This window comes from Vombatus ursinus, unplaced genomic scaffold (genome assembly GCF_900497805.2).
Source record: "Vombatus ursinus unplaced genomic scaffold, bare-nosed wombat genome assembly UNPS02014786.1, whole genome shotgun sequence".
Taxonomy (NCBI): domain Eukaryota; kingdom Metazoa; phylum Chordata; class Mammalia; order Diprotodontia; family Vombatidae; genus Vombatus; species Vombatus ursinus.
Genome location: NW_020954564.1, coordinates 12,859,824 through 12,887,016, shown reverse-complemented (window position 1 = coordinate 12,887,016; position 27,193 = coordinate 12,859,824). Strand labels below are relative to the sequence as shown.

Below are 27,193 nucleotides of genomic sequence, written 5' to 3'. Positions count from 1 at the left end.
CACTACCTAGCTGCTCCATAATAATAGCATAATCAGCCTTTAATAATTGTTTGCTGAATGTATGTATAACAGTAATAACACTCATTTCTATGGCATCTTAAATTTTTTTTAAAAAGTGTTTTTCTTGCAATACTCATTGACATGAAGATGAATAATTCTATTTGAAAGATAAAGAAATTGGTAATTAATTTGATAATTTATAGCCAGCCACATAGTCAGTAAGCAGCAGAACCAGAATCTGAACCTAGGTCTTCCAGGTCCAGTATTGTTTCTTTGAACCTATGTATGAACTAGGGCTAGGCATTGCAAATATCATTGTAGAGTTGAAGAAAAGGAAGTTGAGAGAGTTGAAGGATTTGTGGGGTCACCCAGCTTACAAGTGTCAAGGCTTTGACTCACCCTGTAAATTTTTGACTCTTAGGCTTAATAGGATTTCAGTTACAAAGAGACCTTAAAGATCATTTACTCCAACTCATTCCTCTGCCCAATTTTACATATGAGGGAACTGATTCCCCAAGAAATTAAATTATTTGACCAAGATCATACAGGTAATAAGTGACAGAACCAAGATTAATATCCTTGTCTTCTGACTCCAGCCCAGTGGTCTCTTTACTATACCATACAAAATCAACCTGTGGCATGTCTTGGGATGCCCAAGAAATTCAGGGAGAGGTCATTGTTCTGTTCTATCTTCCTTTAACTGTTTTTATTTAAAACTTTTTTTTTTCAATTTAACTTGCATTATTGTGTGGTTGTTTTCATTTGCAGCTGTGGCATAAGAATGAAAAGACAAGAAACAAAAGCAGATGGCAGAGAAAACGAAAGGAGGGATGCATTTCCAGCCCTTATGAATATTTAAAAGCATGTGCTGCTGGGTTCCATCCTAGTATGGAGCTGTGCTCTCTCTTTCTGACTTTGAAAATGTGAAGCTGATAATGTTCCCTACCTTAGCTGTTTCTTCCCCCTCCTCCTTGGGGAATAGCACTGAAGGCTGGGCGTGGCTAGGGCTAACAGGTTAAGTCTACAGTGTTGATTAGTTTTCTTTTACAGAAGAGGAAATTAGGAAAGTCAGTGAGAGTTTGTGAAACAAACCTATATAGAGAACCCTTAGAAATGGCTTAATTGTATATTTGTGTTATTACTACTTAAAGATGCCAGCAGCTGTATCAGAGAATGAGTCAATCAACAAGCATTTATTAAGCACCCAGTGTGTACCAAGCACTGTCTAAAAACTGAGGGTACAAATAACCCCTCTCCTCAAGGAGCTTAAATTCTATTGGGGAAAATAATATACACACAACATAAAAACACATAATAAATATAAGATAGTGAGAAAGGGCATTAGTAGTTGGGGGCGGGGGGAACAGGACAGGCATTGTGTAGAAGGTAGTGCTTGAGCTGCATCTTGAAGGAAGAGAGGGATTTTTGATGATAGAAATGAGAGGAGAGTGCATTTCAGGCATGGGAAACAGAAGAGAAGAGGAGAGAAGAGAACTAGAGCCTTGGAGTATTCCCATAGTTGGGGAGTGGGAAATCAGGAGAGAATAATGTCTTAAAAGCCCAAAGAAAAGACCATATCCTGGAGGCAAGGGTTAATCAGTAGTGTCAAATGCAGCAGAGAGGTCAAGAACGATAGTAACTGATAAAAGACCAGTAGATTTGGCGATTTAGAGGTCATTGGTATCTTTGGAGAGAGCATCTTCAAAGTAATGAGGTTGGCATACAGACTGCAAAGGGTTAATAGTGAGTGAGAGGAGAGAAGTAGAGATGATAAATATATCCAGTTTTCTGTAGTAGTTTGTAGAAGCCAGGAGAAATATAGTCTGGCAGACCCCAAAAGACATTAAGATCTACTGAAGATTCTTTAAGTATGAGGGAGATGTTGAGCATGTTTGAAGGCAAGGGGAAAGATAATACATAGTAGATAAGGAGAGATTGAGGGTTAGAGAAAAGGGGAAGATGTTTGGGAGCAATCTGCTGGAGAACAGGAGAAGAGGTAGAACCAAGGGCACATATAAAGAGGTTGGCCTTAAGACCATGAAGAGCTACATGATCATCAGAGGCTGGAGGAAAGAAGATGACAACTCCGGGTTTTGAGATGAACGGAATGAGAGAAGAGAAAGTTTACAGAGAATAGCCTCAATTTTCTCAGGAGGTCAGGGAGTGTGGCATGGGAAGTGAGAGAAGTGTGAGAAGAGGAGGTTTGAGATCACTTCTGTGAATAGTGGGATAGGGAATCAGTTATGGAAGAATAAACAGATTCTCAGATTTAGAAAGGACCTTAGCGATTCAGAGTCATAGAATTATACTTCAGCTCTACAAGAGACCTTACCCAAAGTATGATTGCCCTTTGCTCATGCTAGTGATCATTCAGCTTCTGCTTCAGCACTTCTGGGGACAGGAACCTCACTGACTCCCTAGGAAGTTCTTCCAAGTCAAAATCTGCCTCTGCAGTTTCATCCCATTGCTCCTTGCCATGCCTTCTGGGGCCAATCAAAATAAGTCCAATTCTTCTTTCTTATGATAGCTCTTCAGATGCTTAAAAATAGTTATTATGACCCCTCTGAGTTTTCTCATCTCCATCCTGGTTCTGCCATGTGCATGATTATGTCACTTCATTTCTGTTTCCCCTTCTGTACAAATAATTTTGTTGGAATAGATGGTCTCTAACTACCTCAGAATCTATGATTCTAGGAACCATTCCTTACATGCCATTGTTTCTCGTCTCCTCACTATCCTGGTGACTTTATTTTGGTTATGTTCTAGCTTTTCAATATCCTTCCCAAATTGTGGAGCCCAGATCTAGACAGTATGCTGCTCGTAATTTAACCTAAGATCTTTTTTGAATGTCAAGCCATGCTGTTGGCTCATATCATGTGGTTCACTAAAATTCCAAGAGAGGATCACAGTTTCTCAGAGTTGTAGAGGATCTCTGAGGTTAGCTAGTCCAACCCTTACCTGAACAGGAGTTTTCTGTACAACATCCCCAACAAATTGTGAGCCTCCATTTGCAGACCTCCTGTGATGAAGAATTTTCATCCTCCTTGAGACTAATTATTTGGAAGTTTTTCTTCATACAGAAGCTAAATCCACTTCTCTTCAGCTTCCCAACACTGCCTTTAGTTCTGCCCTCTGGGGCCAAGCAGAATCAGTCTCATTCCTCTTCCATACAATAACCAAATTTTAAATGTTCCAAGACAGCTACCTGTCCTTCCTAATTATTTTCTTGTCCAGGACAAATATCCCCAGTTACTTCAAACAGTCCCCTCTCTATCCTGGTCACCTTCCTCCAGGCATAATCTAATTTGTCAATATCTACCAAAATGTGGTATGCAGAGTATGTACACAACTCCGGATGTAATCTAAATAGCCATATGTTATTTTTCATAGAAATTCTTTCCCCTCCTCCCACAAGAATCAGAGTCTAAGTCATTAGTCATCAGGTCCCTAAGTCATTCACCTCCCAAAAATAATTATGTTGGAGCTGGTTTGGAAGTTTAATAACACGTTTTTGGTGATGAAATAGTCTTAGGGAAGGGTCAGGATAAGTTTAAAAAAAATATTTTTTTTGGAAAGACATCAAGATGAGGAGGCAAATTGATTAAATGACTCCTAAGGTTCTGAGTTGAATCTAAGAGTTAAATGGCATTCTAGATTAAACCCTGGAATCTGTCATTTGTCAGGTCAGAATCTGGTACAAGATTTTCTTAGTAGTTTCAAAGAAATTTAAAAGCCATAATGTAACAATTGTAATATAACAACTTAGATTCCTATAACAGTGTTGTAAGTAGATATGACAAGTATTATAGCTGAAGAACCTGAAACTTTGAAGATTTAAGTGATTTATCCAAGGTTATACAGTTGGCCATTGGCAAACCCAGGATTGCTATCCAAGTCTTTTGACTCTGAATTCCTTGCTTTTTCAACAGCCCTCTAGAAAATGAGTGGTATCCCAGACACTTGGGTAAGATAACAGGACAATGGGCTCTATTTTGTCTGTGCTGTTTCAAGGGGTTGCATAAAGTATCTGCCATATCAATCAGTTACCCGAAATCAAATTGTTAATGCATTAAAGGGTCTCTAGGAGCTGAGGAGTCAAAGAAGCATGGTTATTTGTGATATATTATCAACATGGGGCATATCAGGTGGTATCCCATGGGGAGCACATATAAGCTCATTTTACTCAAATTAGTGTAGAGGGAAGATTTCTGGACTTCGAGTCAGAAGATAGTGATTTAAATCTTAGGTCTGACAGAAGTTTTGTGGCTATGAGTAAATTGACATTACTTTTCTCAGCCTCAGTTTTCTCTTCAATAAGACAGGATTAAGAAACTTTGTGCTTCTTTCTTTCTTTCCTTCTTTTTTTTTTAAGGCAGTTGGGGTTAAGTGACTTGCCCAGCATCACACAGCTAGTAAGTGTCAAGTGTTTGGTCTGAGGCCAGATTTGAACTCAGGTCCTCCTGACTTCAGGGCTGGTGCTCTATCCACTGTGCTACCAAGCTGCCCCTGTGCTTCTTAATTAATTAATAATCCACACAGGATTGTTTTGAACAAAATGTTTTGTGACAGGAAGTGGTGGAAAGAGCACTGTATTTGGAGTCCGAATGTAAGTTTCATTTCTGACTGATTTGTACTACCCATGTGAATTAGCATAAATCAGCCTTATCTCCTTATCTGTAAAATGGGAATTTATATTAGTGTTAGGTAACACTTGTCAGCAAGCATTTATTAAGTGCCTACTATGTTCCAGGCACTATGCTAAACCCCAAGGATTCAAAGAAAGGCAAAAGACGGGCCCTTCCCTCAAGGAGCTCATAGTCTAATGGGGAACATGCAAACAACTATGTACAGACAAGATATAGATAGGATAAATTAGAGATAATCTCAGAGGAAAGGGCTTCTTGTCAGAAGGCAGGATTTTTAGCTGAGACTTGGAGGAGGCCAAGGAAGTCAGGGGATGAGGAGGGAGAAGAAGGGTTGGAAGACAAACAGTGAAAATGCATAGTCAGGAGATGGATTGTCTCATTGGAGGAACAGCAATGAAGCTCCTGTCACCAGATCAAGGAGTAAGCAGAACGGACTAAGTTGGAAGAATACTGAAATGTAGGAAAGGGCTAGTGTCAATGAATCACAGAGTATATGGGGGAAAGTAAGGTATAAGAAGACTGGCCAAATTATAAAGGGCTTTGAATGCCAAACTGATGATTGTATAGTTGTTCCTATAGGTTAAATAGGGAGCTACTGTGGTTTATTGAATTGGGGGTGGGGACAGAGGAGTGGGGGGCTGTGACTGGGTCAGACCTGTGCTTTAGGAAGATTATTTTGATAGCCGAGTAGAGGATAGACTGGAGGATTGTCTTCCTTTCCTCAGAAGGATCATAGTCATAGTACTTATCACTAGAAGGAATTTTATAGTTCAGTTAATCTAATCCCCTCATTTTTCAGATAAAAAAAACCCACTGAGACTTAGAGAATTGTCTAAGGTATATACAAACCAGGTGGACAAAGCAGATAGAAAACCAGAATTAGAACTGAGATTGTGGCAGCAAGCTTGTCCAGAGGACATGTTGGACTTGGAGGCAGAAAGATTTGAATTGAAATCCTGCCTCAGGTACTTGCTAGCTCTGTAACCTGGGTAAGTCACTTAACCTTTATCAACCTCAGTTTAATCATCTGCAAAATGAAGGGGTTATATTTGAAAGCCTCTAAAATTCCTTCCAACTTTAAATCTTTCCAATAGACAAGTGATCAAAAAACATGGGGGAAAAAAAGCCAGTTCTCATAAAAAGAATTGCAAGCTATTAATAACTGTAGGAAAGAAGGTACCAAATCATTAATAATAGGAAAAAATCAAATAAAAAACTGAGGTCTTCTAACTCCAAATTCTGTACTCTTTCCCTACCCCAAATCAGGTTTTATATGTAAAGTGTTCTGTATGGTATACGGTACTCTAAAAATAATTTATTCTTTATAATAAACTGTAAAGTGCTACAGGTGCAATTATTATTCCAGTCCAGGCTTTGTTTTATTTTGCTTTGCCTTTTGCTCTTTTCCAAACCATTTGCAAGCTTCAGATATTCTACACTGAATTTGATGAAAAGATCTGGGTTCAAATTCTGGTTTGATTTACTATCTGTGTGAACCAAGTCACTTCATCTCTATTGTCCTAAGTGTCCTCATCTGTGAAGTGATAGAGCTCAACTAAATGATCCCCCATCAAACTCAATTCAGTGACCCTATAGCTTTCATCCACAGAGTATTACATCTGTGTCTTTGGATCTCATGAAGGAAGATATTGAGATTTTTTTGTTCTATCTTGTTTATTTCTTTATGTTTGTTTCCCGCGACTACTTTCTTGCCATCTCATTCACAAGTGTCTCACAGAAGCTAACTGATTAATGGTGGCTATGGGCAGAGATATTCTTTTGCTGGGTTGGCTCCACTGTCAATGGTTCTAACAGAAATCCCTGTGGCAGCCCCCATGGAATATTTCTATTATTTTTAATCCCCTAAAAAAATTATTTACTATTTAGAACATTCTTTTTTTTTTGGAATTGAGTTCCAAATTCTCCCCCTCCTTCCTACTTCTACCCCAACCAATGAGAAGGCAAGTAAAATAATATGAACTAATTATACATGTGAAATCATACAAAACATTTCCATATTAACCATGTCACACACAAAAAGGAAAAAATAATATGAGTAAATCATACTTCTTGGCAGAAGGTGGGCTTTTTAGTTGAGATTTGAAGGAAGCCAGGGAATGAGGAGGGAGAGAATTCCAGGAATGGGAGACAAGCAGGGAAAATGCACACTCAGGAAATGTATTGTCTTGTTGGAGGAACAGCAATTTGCACTCAGAATTCATCAGTTCTGTCTCTGGAGTGGATAGCATTTTTCCATCATGAGTCATTTGAAATTGTCTTGGATCATTGCTTTGATCAGAGTAGCCAAGTCTTTTACAGTTGATCATCTTTACAGTATTGCTGTTACTGTGTATAATGGTCTCCTGTTTTTTCTCATTCTACTTTCCATCAGTTCATATAGGTGTTGCCATTTTTTTCCTTAAACCACCACTCCTCTTCCCATATAGCACAATAATGCTCCATCACATTCATATGCCACCACTTGTTCAGCCATTCCCCAATTGATGAGCAACCCCTCAATTTCCAATTCTTTACCACCACAAAAAATGCTGCTACAAATATTTTTGTGCAGATGGGTCCTTTTCCTTTTCCTTTGGTCTCTTTGGAGTAGGGATCTAGTACTGGTATTGCTGGGTCAAAGGGTATGCAGAGTTTTATAACCCTATGGGCATAGTTCCAAATTTTTCTCCAAAATGGTTAGATCAGTTCACAACTCCACCAACAGTTTATTAGTGTATGTATTTTTCCACATCCTCTCTAGCATTTGTCTTATGTGATAGGTATGAGGTGGTATATCAGAGTTGTTTTAATTTGCATTTCTCCAATCAGTAGTAATTTAGAGCACTTTTACATATGACTATAGCTTTGGTTTTTTCTGAAATTTTTAATTTATTTTTAATTTTTATTGATTGATTGAATTTATTGATTTATTAAATATTGATTGATTAAATTATTAATTTGTTTAGCATCATTATTTAAAGGTATTTGGGGGAGAGCTCAGGTGAGTCCCTGCCTTTATTCTACCATCTTGGCTCTACCTCCTAGTAATTAATTAATTAATTAATTATTGATGTTGTTATTGATTTTTTTTTTCTGAAAATTGCCTGTTCTTATGCCTTGACCTTTTATCAGTTGGAAAATGACTCTTGTTTTCATAAATTTAGCCCAGTTCCCTATATATTTGAGAAATGAGGCCTAATATATCAGAGAAATTTGCTCTAAGAATTTTTATATTACATCATTGTCTCTGATACCTTTTAGTAATATGTAGTTTCCCTGATTAGCTCTTTTAATTAGGTCTATTTTTGCTTTTGCTTTGTCTGAGATCATTATTGCTACCCCTTTTTTTATTTCAGCTGAAGCATAAAAATTCTGCTCTAGCCCTTTAGTTTAACTCTGTGTCTTTCTGTTTCAAGTGTGTCTCTGGTAAACAACATACAAATGGATTCTGATTTCCAATCCATTTTGCTATTCACTTCCATTTTATGGGTGAACTCATCCCATTCACATTTACAGTTATCATATACCCTCCATCTTATTTTCTTCTGTTTATCCTTGTCTCTCTCTTTTTACTGTTTCTCCTCAAAAATCTGTTTTGCTTCTGACCACTGCCTCCCTTAGTCTACCTTTCTGTTTATCATCCCCATTCATTTTCTTTTATCCCCTTCTCCTCTTATTTCTCTATTGGATAAGATACATTTCTATACCCAACTGAGTGTGTATGTATGTTCTTCCTTCTTTGAACCAATTCTAATAAGTGTGAGATTCAAGCATTTCCCACCATCTCCTAATCCCTTTTCCTCTGCCACTATAAAAACTCTTCATTGCAAGCCTCTTTCATGTGGGAAAATTTCCCCCTTCACCTCTCCCTTCCTGCTTCTCCCACTGCATCCCTCTTTATTACCCCTTCACTGTTTTGAAATCATCCCAACATAATCTACTCACAATCATGTCCTCTGTTTATGTAAACACCTTCTACCTTCCCTAGTAAGATGAAGTTCTTGGGCATTACATGTATCATCTTCCCATATGGAAATATAAGAGTATCTTAGTATCTAGAGTATCTCTTTCATGTTTACCTTTTTATGCTTCTCTTGAGTCTTGTATGTGATTATCAGATTTTCTATTCAGCTCTGGTCTTTTCATCAGGAATGCTGGAAAGTCCTCTGTTTCATTAAATGTCCATTTTTCCCCTGAAGAATTTTACTTACTTTTGCTAGGTAGGTTATTCCTGGTTATAATCCTAGTTCCTTTGCCTTACAGAGTATCATATTCTAAGCCCTCCACTTCTTTAATGTGGAAGCCTCGAAGTCTTATGTGATCCTGTGTCTCCATGATATTTGAATGGTTTCTTTCTAGCTGCTCACAATATTTTCTCCTTGACCTGTGAACTCTGGAATTTGGCTTAATATTCCTGGGAGTTGAAAGGAGGTGGAGCCAAGATGGCAGAGTAAAGGCAGGGAGTCACCTGAGCTCTCCCCCAGACCCCTCCAAATACTTTTAAATAATGATGCTAAACAAATTTTAGAGTAGCAGAACCCACAAAAAGACAGAGTGAAACAATTTTTCAGCCTAAGGCAACTTAGAAGGTCGGCAGGAAAAGTCTTTGCACCAGGGTGAGAGAGGAGCACAGTCTAGCACTGGGGTCGCAGTGCAAACTGGGCCCCAACAAACCAGGAGCAGAGCTCAGGGTGACTGAATCAGTGGCAGCAGTGGTGACTTCCAGACAGACCTCTCTGCCCACAAAGAGTAAGGGGCTCAGACAATGTATCAGAAGGAAATTTACAGAGGTCCCTTTGCTGTCACCAAGTATATTGCATCGCCTATACTTGAGTCCGGTTGCAGTCCTAGGTCTTAGTCCCAGTGCAAGGAGGAGCTCCAGCATAGCAGAGCTTGGGTCTGCAGGGGAGCAGGGACCCTGGTCACAGTTCCAGGATTGAAAAGAGTGCTTCTGGTCTCTCACAAACCAGTACATAGTACAGGAGAGTAGTAAACACACTACTTCCTAGATCATACCACCTTGGAAGTGCCAAAAACTTGCAGGTCCCCACAATTACCTCTGAAAACAGCTGCACAAAAAAAAATCTGAAGCTTGAGACAGTACCCCCTCCACTTGGGAAGCAGAGCCCTACTATAGCATAGAGTTAAAAGTCAAGAAATAAGCTGGAAAATGAGCAAACAACAGAAAAAAAAAATCTGACCATAGAAAGTTACTATGGTGACAAAGAAGATCAAAACACTCAGAAGATGACAACCAAGTCAAAATTCCTGCATCTAAAGCCTCCAAGAAAAATATGAATTGGTCTCAGGCCATGGAAGAGCTCAAAAAGGATTTTGAAAATCAAGTAAAATAGGTAGAGAAAAAATTGGGAAGAGAAAAGAGAGAGAGAAAATCATGAAAAAAGAGTCCACAGCTTGGTAAAGGAGGCACAAAAAAAAAATCACTGAAGAAAATAACACCTTACAATAAGCCATGGTAAAAGAGGCACAAAAATCCAATGAAGAAAAGAATGCCTTGGAAAGCAGGATTGGCCAAATGGAAAAGGAGGTACAAAAGCAAGACATCAAGAAACAATCAGACAAAATCAAAAGAATGAGAAAAAAAAATAGAAGAAAATGTGAAATATCTAATTGGAAAAACAACTGATCTGGAAAATAGATCCAGGAGGGATAATTTAAGCATTATTGAACTACTTGAAAGTCATGATCAAAAAAAGAGCCTAGACATCATCTTTCAAGAAATTATCAAGGAAAACTACCCTCATATTCTAGAACCAGAGGGTAAAATAGATATTGAAGGAATCCATCAATCATCTCCTGAAAGAGATCTCAAAATGAAAAATCTCAGGAATATTATAGCTGAATCTCAGGAATATATTCAGACCTCCCAGATCAAGGAGAAAATACTGCAAGCTGCCAAAAAGAAACAATTCAGATATTGTGGCGCCACAGTTAGGATAACACAAGATTTAGTAGCTTCTACCTTAAAATATCAGAGGGCTTAAAATGTGATATCCCGGGGGGCAAAAGAACTAAGGTTACAACCAAGAATCACCTAACCAGCAAACGTGATTATAATCATTCAGGGGGAAAATGGACATTCAATGAAATAGAGGACTTTCAAACATTCCTGATGAAAAGATCAGAAGTGAATAGAAAATTTGACTTTCAAATACAAGATGCAAAAGAAGCATAAAAAGGTAAACAGGAAAGAGAAATCATAAGCGATTCAGTAATGTTAAACTGTTAATATTCCTACATGGAAAAATGATATTTATAACTCCTAAAAACTTTCTCATTATTAGGGCAGTTAGAAGGAGTATATGTAGACAGAAAGCAGAGGTATGAGTTGAATGTGATGGTATGATTAAAAAAATAAAATTAAGGGATGAGAAAGAAGAATGCATTGGGAGAAGGAGAAAGAGAGAGGTAGAATGGGATAAATTATTTGACATAAAAGAGGTCCAAAAGAGATTTTACAGTGGAGGGAGAAATGGGGAAACGGGGAGGGGAGCACATGAACCCTATTCTCATCGGAATTGGCTCAAAGAGGGAATAATGTACACATTCAGTTGGTTGTAGAAATCGATCTTACTATATAGGAAAGTAGGAATGGGACAAGATAAGAGAAGAAATTGCTGATAGAAAGAGGGCAGTTTGGGGAGCTAAAAGTAAGAAGCAAAACACTTTTGAGAATGGACAGGCTAAAAGGAGAGAGAGTAGGATAAATGGGGGAAATAGGATGGAAGAAAATACATAGTAATCATTGCTGTAAAAAGTTTTTTTTACAGTGAGTGTTTCTGATAAAGACTTCATTTGTCAAACATATAAAAAAGTGAATCAAATTTATAGAAGTAAGAGCCATTCCTCAATTGATAAATGGCCAAAGGAACAGGAAGTTTTCAGACAAAGTAATCAAAGCTATCTATAGCTGTGTTAGAAAAAATTGCTCTACATCACTATTGATGAGAGAAATACCAATTAAAACAGCTCTGAGCTACTACCTCACACCTGTCATATTGGCCAATATGACAGAAAAGAAAAATGACAAATGTTGGAGAGGATGTGGGAAAATTAAAACACTGATTGGTGAAGTTGTATACTAATTCATCCATTCTGGAAAGCAATTTGGAACTATGCCCAAAGTATTATAAAACCATGCATACCCTTTGACCAAGCATTATAAGTACTAGGTCTGTGTCCCAAAGAGATAAAAAACAAAAAGCAAAAGGACCTATGTGTACAAAAATATTTAGAACTGCTCTTTTAGTGGTGGCAAAAAAAATTGGAAAATGAGGGGATGTCCATCAATTAGGAAATGACTAAACAAGTTGTAGTATATGATTGTGATGAAATACTATTATACTTTAAGAAATGATGGGGGCAGGTAGGTGGCCCAGTGGATAGAGCCCTGGCCCTGAAGTCAGGAGGACCTGAGTTCAAATCTGGCCTCAGAACAAACACTTGACACTAACTAGCTGTGTGACCCTGGGCAAGTCACTTAACCCCAATTGCCAAAAAAAGAGAACGAAAGAAAGAAATGATAAACAGAAAAAAAAAAAAGAAATGATAAGCAGTGGATAGAACACTGGCCCTGGAGTCAGGAGAACCTGAGTTCAAATGCGACTTCAAGCACTTGACACTTAATATCTCTGTGACCTTGGGTAAGTCACTTACCTGAATTGCTTAACCAAAAATAAAAATGAAAATGAAAATGATGAGCAGGATGCTCTCATAAAAACATGGAAAGACTTATATGAACTGATGCAAAGTGAAATAAGCAGAATAAAGAGAACATTGTACACAGCAATAACAATATTGTATGGTGATCTACTATGAATGACTTAGCTATTCTCAGCAATACAATGATCCAAGACAATTCTGTATAACTTAGGATGAAATGTGCTTTTCATCCACAGAGAAACAACTGGTAAAACCTGACTGCAGATCAAAGATACATTTTTCTTACTTTGTTTTTCTTGGGGCTTTTTTTGTCTGTTTTCTTTCACAGAATGACTTACACGGAAATGTGTTTTGCATGACTGCATATATATAACCTATGTCAAATAGCTTGCCTTCTCTGTGGGGGGGGAGGGGAGAGAGGGAGAGAAATTGGAACTCAAAATTTGAAGAAAAAAATAATGTTAAAATTGTTTCTACCTGTAATTAGGAAAAAATAAAATATTAAATAAGATTAAAAAATATTCTTGGGAATTTTCATTTGGGGGATCTCTTTCAGGAGATGATTGGTGGATTCTTTCAATTTTTATTTTACCTTTTGGATCTAAGTTATCAGGGCAGTTTTCCTTTATAACTTCTTGAAATATGATGTCTAGGCTCTTTTTTTGATCATGGCATCTGGTCATCCAATAATTCTTGAATTATCTCCTCCATTTTCCAGGGCACTTGTTTTTCCAATGAGATATTTCATGTTTTCTGTTTTTTTCATTCTTTTGCCTTTTTTTTTGTTTGTTTGTTTCTTGATGTCTTATGGAGACATTAGCTTCAACTTGCCCAATTCTAATTTTTAAGGAATTATTTTCTTCAGTGAGCTTTTTACCTCTTTATCCATTTGGCCAATTCTGCTTTTTAAGGAGTTCTTTTCTTCAGAGAATTTTTGAACCTCTTTTACCTGTAGGCCAATTCTGTTTTTTAAGGTATTATTTTTCTTTCTTTCTTTCTTTCTTCCTTTCTTTCTTCTTTCTTTCCTTCTTTTTTTCTTTCTTTCTTTCTTTCTTGCTTTCTTTCTCTCTTTCTCTCTTTCTTTCTTTCTCCTCTTTTACCAAGCTGTTAATTCTCTTTTCATAATTTTCTTGTATCACTCTCATTTCTTTCCCCAGTATTTCATTTATCACTCTTGCCTCTTTAACCAGGAATTCTTTTTGGGCTTGGGTCCAAATTCCTTTTTTCTTTTAGGTGTTGTCAAGTCCTGCTGCTATTGTTGTTTGCTAATTTTTCCAGCCTTTTTCTTAACTTTGAACTTTATGTTAAAGTTGGACTTAACAAATTTATAAGAATGCAAGTAATTTCCCAATTGATAAATGGTCATAGGATATGAACAGGGAATTTTCAGATGAAGAAATTAAAGTTATCTATAGTCATATGAAAAAATGCTCTAAATCACTATTGATTAAAGAAATGCAAATTTAAAACAACTCTGAGGTACCACATCACACCTATCTGATTGGCTAACATGACAAAACAGGAAAGTAATAAATGTTGGAGAAATTGGGAAATGTTGGGAAAATTGAAACATTAATGCATTGTTGGTGGAGTTGTGAACTGATCCAACCAGTCTGAAGAGCAATTTGGAACTATGCCCAAAGTGCTATAAAACTGTACATATGTTTGACCCAGCAATACCACTACTCAGTCTGTATCTCAAAGAGATCATAAAAATGGGAAAAGGACTCACATGAACAAAAATATTTGTAGCAGCTCTTTTTGTGATGGCAAAGAATTGGAATTTGAGGGGATGCTCATCAATTGGGGAATGGCTGAACAAGTTGTAGTATATGAATGTAATGGAATATTTTTGTGCTATAAGAACTGGTGAAGAGGTGGATTTCAGAAAAACCTGGAAAGACTTGCATGAACTCATGCTGAGTGAAGTGAGCAGAACCAGGGGAACATTGTACACAATAGCAGCAACACTGTGTGATGATAAACTTTGATTGACTTAGCTCTTCTCAGCAATACAATGATCTAAGACACTTCCAAAAGACTCATGATGGAAATGCTATCCATATCCAGAAAAAGAACTATGGAGTCTGAATGCAGATTAAAGCATACTATTTGCTCTCTCTTTCTCTCTCTCTCTGTTTTGTTTTTTCTTGTGGTTTTTCCTTTTGTTCTGATGCTTCTTTCACAAGTTGACTAGTATGGAAATCTGTTTAATATGATTGCACATGCATCAGATTGTTTGCTGTCTTGGGGAGGGGAAATGGGAGGGAGGGAGAAAAAAAATTTGGAACTCAAAACCATATAAAAGTAAGTTATGAGTTCATAATTATCTTTACATGTGATTGGAAAAAATAAAATACTATTAAGTTGAGGGGGGGAAATAAAGTTGGACTTAGCTCACCTGGGGTTGGGGAGGTCCTGTCTCAAGTTTCAGGCTTTTTCATTCTGCTATTTTCAGAGCTAATTCTGAGGCTTTGCAAGTTTTCAGCGCTTCCAAGGTGGCATGATTCAGGGAGACCTATGGTCTCTCCTGGTCTGCACTCTGGTTTTTACCCATGAAGGGCCCCTGCTTCCTTATAGCTGCACACTCTTGGCTCTGGAACTATAACCAGTCCCCTGCTCTCTTGCAGCCTTAAGTCTAATGCTCCTTTCTGCCTTGAAACTGTTATCAAGTCCCCTCCTCTCCTGTGGCCACAAGCCCTAGTGGTCTCTGCCTTGGAACTGAAATCAAGATCCCTGCTCCCTTGCAATCAACCACTAGTGCTCCTTTCCACTCTGAAATTGCAATCCAGAACTGCTTATGGGCAATAGAGTTGTCAATCAGCACTAGTTGTACCTAGTGCCAGCAAAGGGTCCCCTGTAATCTTTTTCTGATCAGTTGTCTGACCCCCTTGCCACCTCTGAGCTGAGAGCTCATGAAGCTGCCACTCCACGGCTCCAAAATTTGATTAGAGGGGTTGTGTTAAAGTTGTTTGTCAGAGAATGTTGGGAGAGCTCAGTTAGGTTGCTGCCTGTACCACACCATCTTGACTCTGCCCTGTTTCTATTATTTTTAACTTCTCCAGTAAGAGAGGTCTTAGTCATGGTTCTTGAATTTTTTCTTTTTTCTTTTTTAATTTTTAATTAATTTATTTTTAGTTTTCAACATTCATTTCCATAAGCTTTTAAATTTTAAATTTTCTTCCCCTCCCTCCATTCCTCCTTCTCCAAGACAACGTGCAATCTGATATAGGATCTACATATACATTTCTATTAAATATATTTTCACATTAGTTATGTTGTAAAGAAGAATTAGGACTAATAGGAAGAACCATGAGAAGAAGAAACAAAACAACACAGAAGGAAAAAAAAAAGAGCAAATAGTATGCTTCGATCTGCATTCAGACTCCATAGTTCTTTCTCTGAATGTGGACAGCATTTTCCATCATGAGTCTTTTGAAGTTGTCTTAGATTCTGGCATTGCTGAGGAAAGCTAAGTCTATCAAAGTTAATCATCGCACAATGTGACTGTTACTATGTACAATGTTCTCCTGGTTCTGTTCATTTCACTCAGCATCAGTCCATGTAAGTCTTTCCAGGTTTTTCTGAAGTCAGCTTGCTCATCATCTTATAGCACAATAGTATTCCATTACATTCATATACCACAACTTGTTCAGCCATTCCCCAATTGATGGGCATCTCCTCAATTTTCAATTCTTTGCCACTACAAAAAGAGCTGCTATAAATATTTTTGTACATGTGAGTCCTTTTCCCATTTTTCCCACTCTTTGGAGTACAGCCCTAGAAGTGGTATTGCTGGGTCAAAGAGTATGCACATTTTTTATAGCCCTTTGGGAATAGTTCCAAATTGCTCTCCAGACTGTTTGGATCCATTCACAACTCCACCAACAATGCATTAGTGTTCCAATTTTCCCACATCTTCTTCAACATTTATCAGTTCCTGAATTTTTCTAACCCTATATCCTCCCATTAGTCTGAAGAGGAATCAAAAATATTGATTATTCCTGACTTTGATGTTTTCCCTTGAGGTTTCCTTTCAGACACTATCTGTGGAATTTATCTGTTCTTTCTTCTAAGTCCCAGCCCACTGCTCTTACTTCCAAAAAGGGGTGCCTTCTCTTCAGTTGTGAATATCTAATTAATCAAGGAAATCATTAAAGTACATTTTCCAAATTGAAGTTGTACCTATACATCAGAGAAATGCTTTTTAAAAAAAAGTTTTTTTATTTATAGAATAAAACAAGCATTAACATAACATAGTACGATAAAAAAGATACAACTTCTTATTCCTTTTAAATGCACAATGAAGTTGTCATGTAAATTTCCTTTTCATCTTCCCTCCCTTCCCCCTCTTGCCCCCCTGCTCCCCACCCTGTCCCAGAGATGGAAGTAGATATATTATCTATACATACTTTATTTATCAGTTCTTTCTCTGGAAACAGATAGCATCTTTCTTCTGCTGTCCTTTATAGTTAATTTGGGCATTTATTATAGTCAAAATGACTTATTCACTCAAAGTCATCCTTAAAGCAATATTGTGGTTACTGTATACAAAGTTTTTTTGCTTCTGTCATTTCACTCTTCATTATTTTGTGCAAGTCTTTCTATGTTTTTCTGAGATCATTGAGCTCATCATTTCTTATAACATAGTAGTATTCCATCACAATCATATACCACAACTTGTTCGGCCATTCTAAGTTCTAAGTGAATGTTAGCCAAGTTTGATGGCTAATGCCAGACATAAATCTATTATTAAAGGTTAACTTCTATGGTCTATGCTATGTCTAAGTCTCTTAAAGCCAACCTAATGATCATTTATAATTGAAGTACTACTGCATAATGGAAGACTGGCCTTGGAATCTGTGCCATTTATTAGCAATATGGCTCAAGTCACTTTCCCTCTCTCTCTCTGAAGCCATGTTCTCTTCATCTCTTAAATGGGGATGAAAACATTTAAACTGTGGAACCCATTGTTGTGAGGAAAGTCCTCTGTAGAAATGGAAGGCCTGTAGAAGTGTAAATTATTATCATGCCTAAGGCTAACCTGATGATTGTTATATGTTTGTTGCCACTTTCCCAATTCTTTGTCCTTGAAACTATTGTAAACGTACTGGACCATATCCATATGTTCATAAGATTTAGAATATTACATCATACAGTATTAGAACCAGAAGGGACCTAAGAGTTTATCTGGCTCAACATTCTCACTTTATAAATGAGGAAACTGAGGCCCAGAGAGAAGAAGGGACTTCCAGGTTTTCTTACAGGTAATAAATAGTAGAGCTTCAGTTCACACTCTGTTCCATTTCTGTGCAGAATTTAACACTAAAAAACAAACTGTGTTCTTAGCTTTTAAAGCTTAAGACAGAACCCCTTAGCCATGCTGGCCTTTTCTTAAAAAATAAAGAAGAGGTTTAAAATTCATAAGATTCCTATAACTAATCAGTGCATTATGGTGAGAAATTGTTTGTGGCTGGAAGATAGGTTTGATAAAAATAATTTGAAGTGTTAATTGTTATTATGCTAACACTTTGGATTTTTGTTGTTGTTGTTGTTGTTGTTGTTGTTGTTGTTGTTGTTTTTTAAGAGAGAAGAAGGTAGAGAGAACTTGTGAGATTTAACTAATCCCTAGACAGCCAGAAGCTAATGTACCTTTCTGGTAGGGCAAGAGAGGATCAGTGTTTTCTCTTCTCCTTTTGGTCTCTGGGTGGTTTTATTTTATATATTTGAACTGTCAGTATTCCTTTACTTCACTTGACTCTCTTTCAATTAGTAGCTGCCCACCTTGAGGAAACATAATTAAGAGGTCTATCATTAGCTAGAGGGAAAAGAATTAAATAAATTGTAAAAACAGTTATAATGAATGGGCAATACATGCCCATTAAGAAACCTGCAATATCCATATTCATGCCTGCACATTGCAAAACAGAGACCTGATCTTTAGTACTTAGAATCGCAGTGGTAGAGTTTGGGGAAGCCTTAGAACATAGAACATGTGTAACTGAAAAGGGCCTTCAAACATAGAATACCTGAGCTGAAAGAGCTTATAACACATAGAATGTTAGAACAGAACACAACATGTTAGTGCTAGCAGCAACCTGAACACTGATAATGTTAGAAAATATAATGTTAGAACTAGATGAGAATTTTAAAACAGAGTATCAGGAACAGAATGTCAGAATTGAAAAGGATTTAGAAGTTGTCTAGGCCTCTCCTTTTATAGATGGCCACCCTGAGGCTGAAAGGTCATACAGCTAGCTACCTAAGTGACTAGCAGGGGGCCAGGAATGAACCCAGTTTGGTTGACCAAGGTCCACTTTTCTTTCTAGCACATCACATCTTTTTTTTCCACGCCTCTCATATTCTGAAATTGTATAACAATGGTAAAGGTGGTACACAAACTATGTATAATCTCTGAAGCACAGTCTATGTTTTAGAGCCAGATTTTAGAAGTGGACCATTCTGAGAATGCTGGACTGTACGAAAGTCTAACTCAAAGACCACAATTCATCAATATGGGTCTCATTAGAAAAAAAAAAACATTCAAAACCTTTTCATTATTAATAGGTTGTCTTTTGTTTATTTAACTCTGTGATTTCGTTGGTATAAGGAGCTTTCCTGAGAGAAAACACTAATGCAGGTCAGCAATTGTCCTGCAATTTATTGTGTTACAAGAGAATTGCTTCAGGCCTTCCTTAAGAGTTGAAGTGACTTACCCAGAATCAGTCAGTAAGTCCAAAGGTTGTGTTTGAAACTTGATCATCTTGACTTGAAGTGTGACCATTTGGTAATCCATGAAGTTGTAGGATTTAGAGGATGGTATCCTAGAAGGTTAGAGATGGAAGGGATCCCAGAGTCATCGAGCCCAACCCCCTGTCTTTCCTCTTAGGTACAGACATCTTTTTTTAGCAAAATCGTATTGATTAGAGGAGAGCATCCTATGACTCTTAAGAATATCATCTAATGTTAAGAAAAGATAAGGAATGTGAGATATAGATGGAGAACCAGCTTCAGGAACAGGGTGACCTGGGTGTTCAAGGTCTGCCTTCGACACATACTACTCAAGTGATCCTGAGCAAATCACTTAACCTCTCAGAGCTTCTAGACAATTCTCTGTCACTACAAGTTGCAAAGCAATTGCTGATCTGCATTGATAAAGGGGGTTTACTTATGGGGAACTCCCTACCCTGATGAAATAACTGGTGAGGACCAAACAAATTAAAATTTAAAATAAGATACTCGTAGACTCAGGTCCTCATTCCATCATAATGATAACTAATTTTTATGTAGCACTTTAAGGTTTTCAATGATCTCTACCAACGTTATTTCATTTGATTCTTACAGCAAGCCTGGTGGGGGGCAATTAATTTATTATCCCTATTTCATAGATGAGGAAACTAAGATTTTCAAAAATTAAGTAACCTATCTTCATACAGATCATAAACAAGTAACTAAGCTGGAATATGACACCAGATCATCTGACTCTATGTTGCATGCTCCACAACAATGCTATCCTGCCCTACCTGAGGTTCATTTAGTAACTGTGACATTGGGCAAATCACTCTATATCTCTAGAGATAATTAAATTAATTTAAGCTTAGTTTAAAACTATACTAAGTAACTCATCAATACGATGAGCCAACATAACTCCAAAGGACTCTTGATGTAAAATACTATCTACCTCCAGGTAGAGAACGGATGAACTCTAGTACAGACTGAAGCATATTTTCTTCTGTTCTTTATTTTTCTGGTTTTGTTTTTTTAGAACATCATTAATGTGGAAATATATTTTGTATGACTGCATATTTATAATGAGTATCAAACTTCTTGCTTTCCTAGTAGGGATGGAGAGAAGGAAAAACTGTGGAACTGAAAATAAAAATAAAATTAAAATAACTACACTAAGACTTTTAGGACAGCCTGTATTACTTTCCCTGTCTACCTCACAGGCATCAAACAGCTCTGCAACTTCTTACTAATACATACACACACATATATGCACACACATACATTAAAGCATACATACATACATACATACATATAGACATACAGACATACATATATATCCCATTCATCAAGTTCTATTCCTGCATGAAGCTTTCCCCCATAAATACTGCTCTATTTTCTAACGATCTGCATTGTATAATTTAGCACCACATTATAACAATATTACAATGACATGTATCATATCAATATGTCATACAACTATGTTCTTTGATAGTTTGGCCTGTGATCTCTCCAGTTTGTATACTCTCTTTCTAAATATAGATTTTAATAGTATGCATACATGCATACATATATGTACATGTGTATATATATGATTCCTTTAATATTTTATAGCTATCAGAATAGCACTAGGAATGGCCATCTGTTATATCTCACATGATCTTACCTACTTTTCCAATCCTTGATGATGTCTTCTTTGAACTTTCTCACATACAAGAATCATTGTTATGTGCTAAAGCCTTCCTGATTCCACAGCAAATGAATGAAAAAACATTTATTATGTACTAAGTGCTAGGCACATACAAGTAAGAAAAAAAAATAGAGAGATAGTCCCTGCTCTCAAGAAGTACACCTAATTGAGGAGAGAACACATAAAAGAAAGTTCAGCTGCACAGCAGATGAATGAGTCCAAAAGTCCCAAAGGTACAGCAGTGAGACTGATTGTTGTTGTTCAGTGGTTTCAGTCGTGTCTGACTCTTCATATCCCACCTAGCTGCCCAAAAACTACGAAACACATGGCAAGAACCCAAAGTCTTTAGGTTACATAAGGTGATGGTGACAGAGGACTTGAGGGCATAGAAGCAGATCAGATCATAAGGCATGGAGAATCTTTGGAAGGAAGGTTAGGACAGATGGTAAGGTCTGGTTGTCTTTCATCTTATCAGAAGGAATAGAACTATTAGCCCCCATTTCAGCCAAAGCCTTGGGAGAAGCTAAGTAGCCAGGGAAAAGGGAAAAGGCAAGAGTGAGATAGGGTACCCTCCAAGCTGTCTCAGTTCTTCCCATGGTCTGACTCTTTCAGATGAGTTTTGAGACAGCCAACAGCTGATGGAAAAGGAGAGACAGGTTAAGGTAAGGGGCTAGGGTAACCCCAGTAGTGGTGATTCCTCTCACTACTACCCCAGTGTTCCTGATGGTTCACAGTGAATCTTTCTAGTTATCTTTTAGTCATCTACAATTCTGATTCCTCCGAGATTGTGTTATTCCTTGATTTATAGTCATATAACATGCCTAGGTGGGATCATATATGTACCACATGTATAACATTGATGGATATTCTATATATGAATTTACATATGTATGTTACTGCCTTGTTGTTTAATGTGTCTTATCTCCCCAATTAGTTGGTACCCATTAAATATCTGGTTAGTTGATTAGATTAAAAAAGTGCCTCAAAATCATGACATAGGAGAATCACTTGAAAGAACTAGAGATATTTAGCCTGGAGAAGAGAGAGCTAGCTGCCTTTTAACTGTTTGAAGTGCTGTCACATAGGAGAAGGATTAGATTTGTCTTCCTTGCACTCAGGAAGGAGAACTAGGAACAATGGTTGGAAGTGACAGATACTGATTCTGGCTCAATGAAAAGGAAAAACTTCTGTGTATTTGGAATGGCCTCCTTTGGAAATACTGTATTTCTCCTTTCCAAAGATCATCTAGTAGAGGCTAAAGGACTTCTTATCAGAGGTATAGAGGGAGGCTCCTTGTTCAGGAACAGGTTGGACTAGAAGGCCTCTGAGGTCCCTTTCAGTTTGGAAATTCTGTGATTCTGTGAAATAATTGCCAAGTCCTCGGTAAACTTAAGTTAGTATTCTTTCTTGGTATTATTGTATGAATATACACAGAATTATTCAAGTTCATATTTGCAGCATGTTAGAGATTGTCAAGTAGGTTCTAGGTTTCTGCGTGTTTGCCAGAAATTTGTAATAGATTCAAAAACGTATCTGTGGTTTAGTGGGGAAATGATGACAGCATAGAAAGTAATTGTCTAAATTTACATTTGTACAATACATAAAACTATTGTGGTGTGTAGAGTAAATAATGCGTCTTAAATATGTTCTAAATACAGAGCTGTTACATCCCTAACAAGACTTGGCGAAGAAATTGCTTTTCTATGATAAGTCATAATGACTCCTTGGAAAAATTATTGCACTTAAATAATGCATGTTTAATATGCCTAAAGTGTGTAATCAACTTTTTATCTGGTGACTTCTTAGTGTTTTATACCTTCATATTATTTCTAATGATTTCATTTCTTCCTTGTTTTTAAACAAACTTGGTTTTGTAAGAAGACAAAAACATATGGTATTAGAACTTCCATGTTTCAAATTTTATAATGTTCTAAGAATATCTTAGAGCCTAGATTACTAGGGCACAGAATGTTAAAACTGAGTGTTAGAACATAGAATAGTCACCTAGACTATTGCAATAGGCTGCTGATTGGTTTCCCTGCCTCTTCTTTTCCCTTTTCAATTCATCCTCCCCTGACAAAGTTATTTTCCTAAAGCATATGTCCAACCATGTTCTTCTCTTCAGGAAACTTCAATGGCTCCCTATTTCCTCTAGGGTCAAAATCAAACTCCTCTTTGTGGCATTAAAGCCCTCACAACCTGGTTTCAGCCTACTTTCCAGTTTGTTAGACCTTATCGTCCTTCATATTTCTACACAACAGCCAAGCTGGCCCCCTTGCCGTTCCCTCTCTGATCATTGCACTTCTGACCAGTCTGTCTTCTAGACATAGAGTATAGTTCTGACTCACTTCCACTTCTTAAACTACTTAGTTTCTTTCAGAGTTATGCCAAATGTCACCTCCTACATGAGACCTTTCCTGATCCCTCCACAGCTGCTAGCGCCTTTCTCTGCCATTTGTTTGTCTTGTAGATAGCTTCTATTTTCTTACGAAGCATCTGTACATTTTGTACGCCTCACTTACATCTAAGTTATTTGGAGGCAAGAAATAATTGCATTTTTACCTTTGTATCCCCAGTGCCTAACATAGTAGTTGGCATATCCTAGGCATTTCTTAAATGTTTTTTGTTTGAGGTTTTCTGGCTCATCACTGTCAATTACTAGATGAGAAAACTAAGGCCAAGAGAGATTACGTGACTTGCCCATGATCAAATGGCATAGTTATACAGGATCCAAACATCCTAAGCACCTTTTGCTATACTGCAGTGCTATCTCCTTTTAGAAGAAAAACCTTAATTAATAAATCACGTAGAAGACTGTTACTTCTACATATTTAGTTAGTCTTTTCTTTTTGAAATCCATTTTTATAGACTAAATCATTTGATAGCAGCTAATTTTTTCCTTTGACATTCTAATTAAAACTCACTGTTGGCTCATTCTTCAATTAAATATGAAAGATAGAGAAATTGATGCAGTAGGGTTAATTCTTACAGATTTGGGAAATTCTTGCTCTGACTGGCAGGCTGTGTTTCTAGACAGTAATAATTTGCCCCTGTTCTGGAATTCCACACTCTTCTTGCTTCCTTTCATTACATTAGCCAAGGTTCCTTGAGATGAGACATTTGCAGTCTTAAGACTTCCTGCCGGGGATTCAGACTTTGTATTTCTGACATTGAAGCTGTCGTGTTCCTGAAGCTACTTAATTAGAAGCATATTCGTTACACAGTATGTTGGGGAGAGCTTGGACAGCAGAGCCCAATCATACAAGGAAGTTTGAGCATTTGTACAACTGGCATCTTAAACTAATGGTTTATGCTTTAAGAGGAAAAAATAAAATACATCATCAGACAGTGGCTTGCCCCTGGAAGGCCTCCATTAGAGAAGAAGTTGAATGTGTACAGAAAAAAAAAGTTAGATACCTTATTTTCTTCATTAAAAGTTTTAAAAACATAAATAAAAAAATTCAGTTTCATTATAGTATACGACTCTTTTCTATTGCTCTGAGGGAAAAAACCTAAAGCATTCTGGGAGAATGATTCCCAATCAGAGGAGTTTTCATAAGGGCCCTGTTTCCATTGTCTTGAAATACTGTTGTAGAAATTTGTAGACTTTGCCTGAAAAGGGTATTTTATACTCTGAATGGGACTTTTTTGGTTGTGACATTTAATTTATTATTTAAGGGGTTCAGGTTGTATTTTTTCTGGTAAAGGTTTGTTTGTTATCTTTGTGCAGCTGCAAATTGATGCTGTAACAAGTCCCATTTTTTGCAGTTCTTTACAGTTTACAGAATTCTTTCCTCCCAGTTTTATAGAAGAAGAGATTAAGGCTCAGAATAATAATAATGACTCCCATTCTGTAATATTTTATAAACCATGAACCGATTCTCTTGCCACACCCCCTGTGGAGGAGGTGGAACAAAGAATATTCTTTTTCCATTTTATAAATGAGGAAACTGAGGCTGAGATTAACAATAATAGTTCCCATTTTAATAAAGCTTTACAGCTTAAGTACCTTCCTCACAACATTCCTGTGAGGTGGGTAGTATGAGCATTATTATTTTCAGTTTACAGTTAGGTAGACTGAAAATAATTGAAGTGACTTGTGGGAAACCAGGCTCCATTTCAGTGCCCATTTGGTTACATTACAGTTGCCTCTTCATGGAAGGTTAACATCTAGTTAAGTATTCAGTGTCCCTATGATGGTAATGTAGAATAAACACCCAGTTTGTTGTGATTGAAAGCCATCATGTCCCATCCTCACAGGTGTTTGTGGTTATTGCTTTCAAGCAGTGGTTGCCCCTTTTTGAAATCTTATTGAGAAAAGCATAAATTTGACATAGATCAAATTCTAGAGAGAGATTGTCTCTGGAAATGGGTTAAGAAAAACTTTGGCAGTAAATCCCCATGCTTTCCTCTCTTCTGCCAGCTTGAGATTCAAATCCCAGTTCTTTTATTCTCTGTATGATCTTGGGCTAGTAACTTCTCTAAGAAAGGAATTTAAATTCTCTGGAGCTCAATTTCTCCATCTAAAAACAATAAGGTTGGACTTGATGTTCAGGCTTTCTAACTTTCAATACTCTAACTTTGTTTTATGTTCTAAGATCCCTTCCAGACTCTCCTGTTCTTTGTACCAGTATTCTATATGATAATGTACCTTCCAGCCATAACAGTTAATGTTTTAACGTTTCTTTTGTGCTCTGTCTGTGTTCTAACATTCTATTCATTTCAACGATTGATCAAACATTTATTAAGTGCTTCTTGTGTCCAGCAATTCCTTCCAGCAATGACATTCTATGATTCTATGAACCCAGAAGATAAACCATGGTGGGAGCTCTTACCTGGGCTGTTGAATGAGTATGTTCACCTGGATGCAACTCTCCAGACAATGCTTAGCTTCAAATGGACAGTGAGCGTTCAGTATTCACCAATTCAACACACATTTACTGAACACCTAACGTACCAGACAGTATGGCACATATTTGCACTATGAGTACAAGATGAAAACAACTCAGTCTGTGCCTTTAGGGAGCATGCAGTCAGTCAGTTAAGCATCTGTTATGTGCCAGGCACTGTGCAAAGAGCTAGGGATACAAAAGAGGCAAAAGCCAGTCCCTGCCCTCAAGGAGCTTACAATATAATGGGGGAGACAGCATGGAAACAAATAGAGACAAGGCAATCTATCTTTTCCTTTCTTATCCTACAGATAAATAGGAAAGGCATACAATCAATAAGGGTTGAGAAAGGCTTCCAATAAAAGATGGGATTTTAGTTGGGACTTAAAGGAAGCCAGGGAAGTCAGTAGTCAGAGTGGAGGAAGAAGAATGTTCTAGACATTGGGGACAGCCAGAGAAAATGCCAGGAGCTGAGAGATGGAATGTCCTGTTAATGGAACAGCTAAGAGGCTGATGTCATTGAAATGGGGGTGGAGGGTTAGGAATGGTATAAGACTGGAAAGTTAGGACTTTGGCTAGGTTATGAAGGGCTTTGAATGCCAAATAGAACATTTTTTATTTGATCCTAGGGGCAATAAGCCAGTGGAGTTTTTTGAGTTGGAGGTTGGAGTGACATGAGTGGACTTACACTTTGGGAAAATCATTTTAGTGACTGAATGGAGGATGGATAGGATCGGGGAAATCCTTGAGGCGGGCTGACCCACTAGCAATCTATTGCAGCAGTTCAGGTGTAAGGTGATGAACGCCTACATTAGAGTGGTGACATATTAGAGGAGAGAAGGGGAGCATAATTGAGAGATACTACAAAGATGAAATCAACAGACCTTGGAAACAGATTGGATATGAGAGGTGATTGATAGTGGAAGAGTCAAGGATAACTCATAAGTTGCAAACCCAAGGGACTGTGAGGATGATGGTGTCTTCTATGGTAATAGGGAAGGTGGAGGCCAGAGAGATTTAAGGAGAAAGATAATAAATTCATTGTTGGATAGGTTGAGTTTAAGATATCTACTGGACATCCAGTTTGAGGTGTCTGAAAGGCAGTTGTAGATGTGAGACTGGAGATCAGAAGAAAATTGGGGGCAGTATAGGTAGATTTGAGAATCATCAGCATAGAGATGGTAATTAAATCCATGGGAACTAATGAGGTCATTAAATGAAGTAGTAGGAAAAAAGAAGAGGACCCAAGATAGAACCTTGTGGGACAAGGTTCCAATCCTCTACAATTAGAGAATGTGATCTGGATGAGAATGCAGCAAAGAAGCAGTCAGATGAGTAGGAACAGAACCAGCAGAGAGTGGTGTCCCCAAAACCTAGAGAGAAGAGGATATCAAGTTGGAGAGAGTGATCAACAGTGTCAGAGACTGCTGAGAGGTCCAGGAGAATGAGGATTGAGGAAAGGCCATTGGATTTGGCAACTGAGAGATCATTAGTCACTTTGGAGAAAGCCGTTTCAGTGGAATCGTAAGGTCAGAATCATAAAGGGTTGAGAAGAGAGT

General features: G+C 37.5%; 1 protein-coding gene across 4 annotated transcripts in view; it reads left to right on the top strand.

Annotated features, from left to right (window-relative positions):
• LOC114047020 (DENN domain-containing protein 1A-like) overlaps positions 1-27,193 on the top strand; it is a 702,955-nt gene that overhangs the window by 396,110 nt on the left and 279,652 nt on the right. The gene's annotated exons all lie outside the window — the stretch shown is intronic.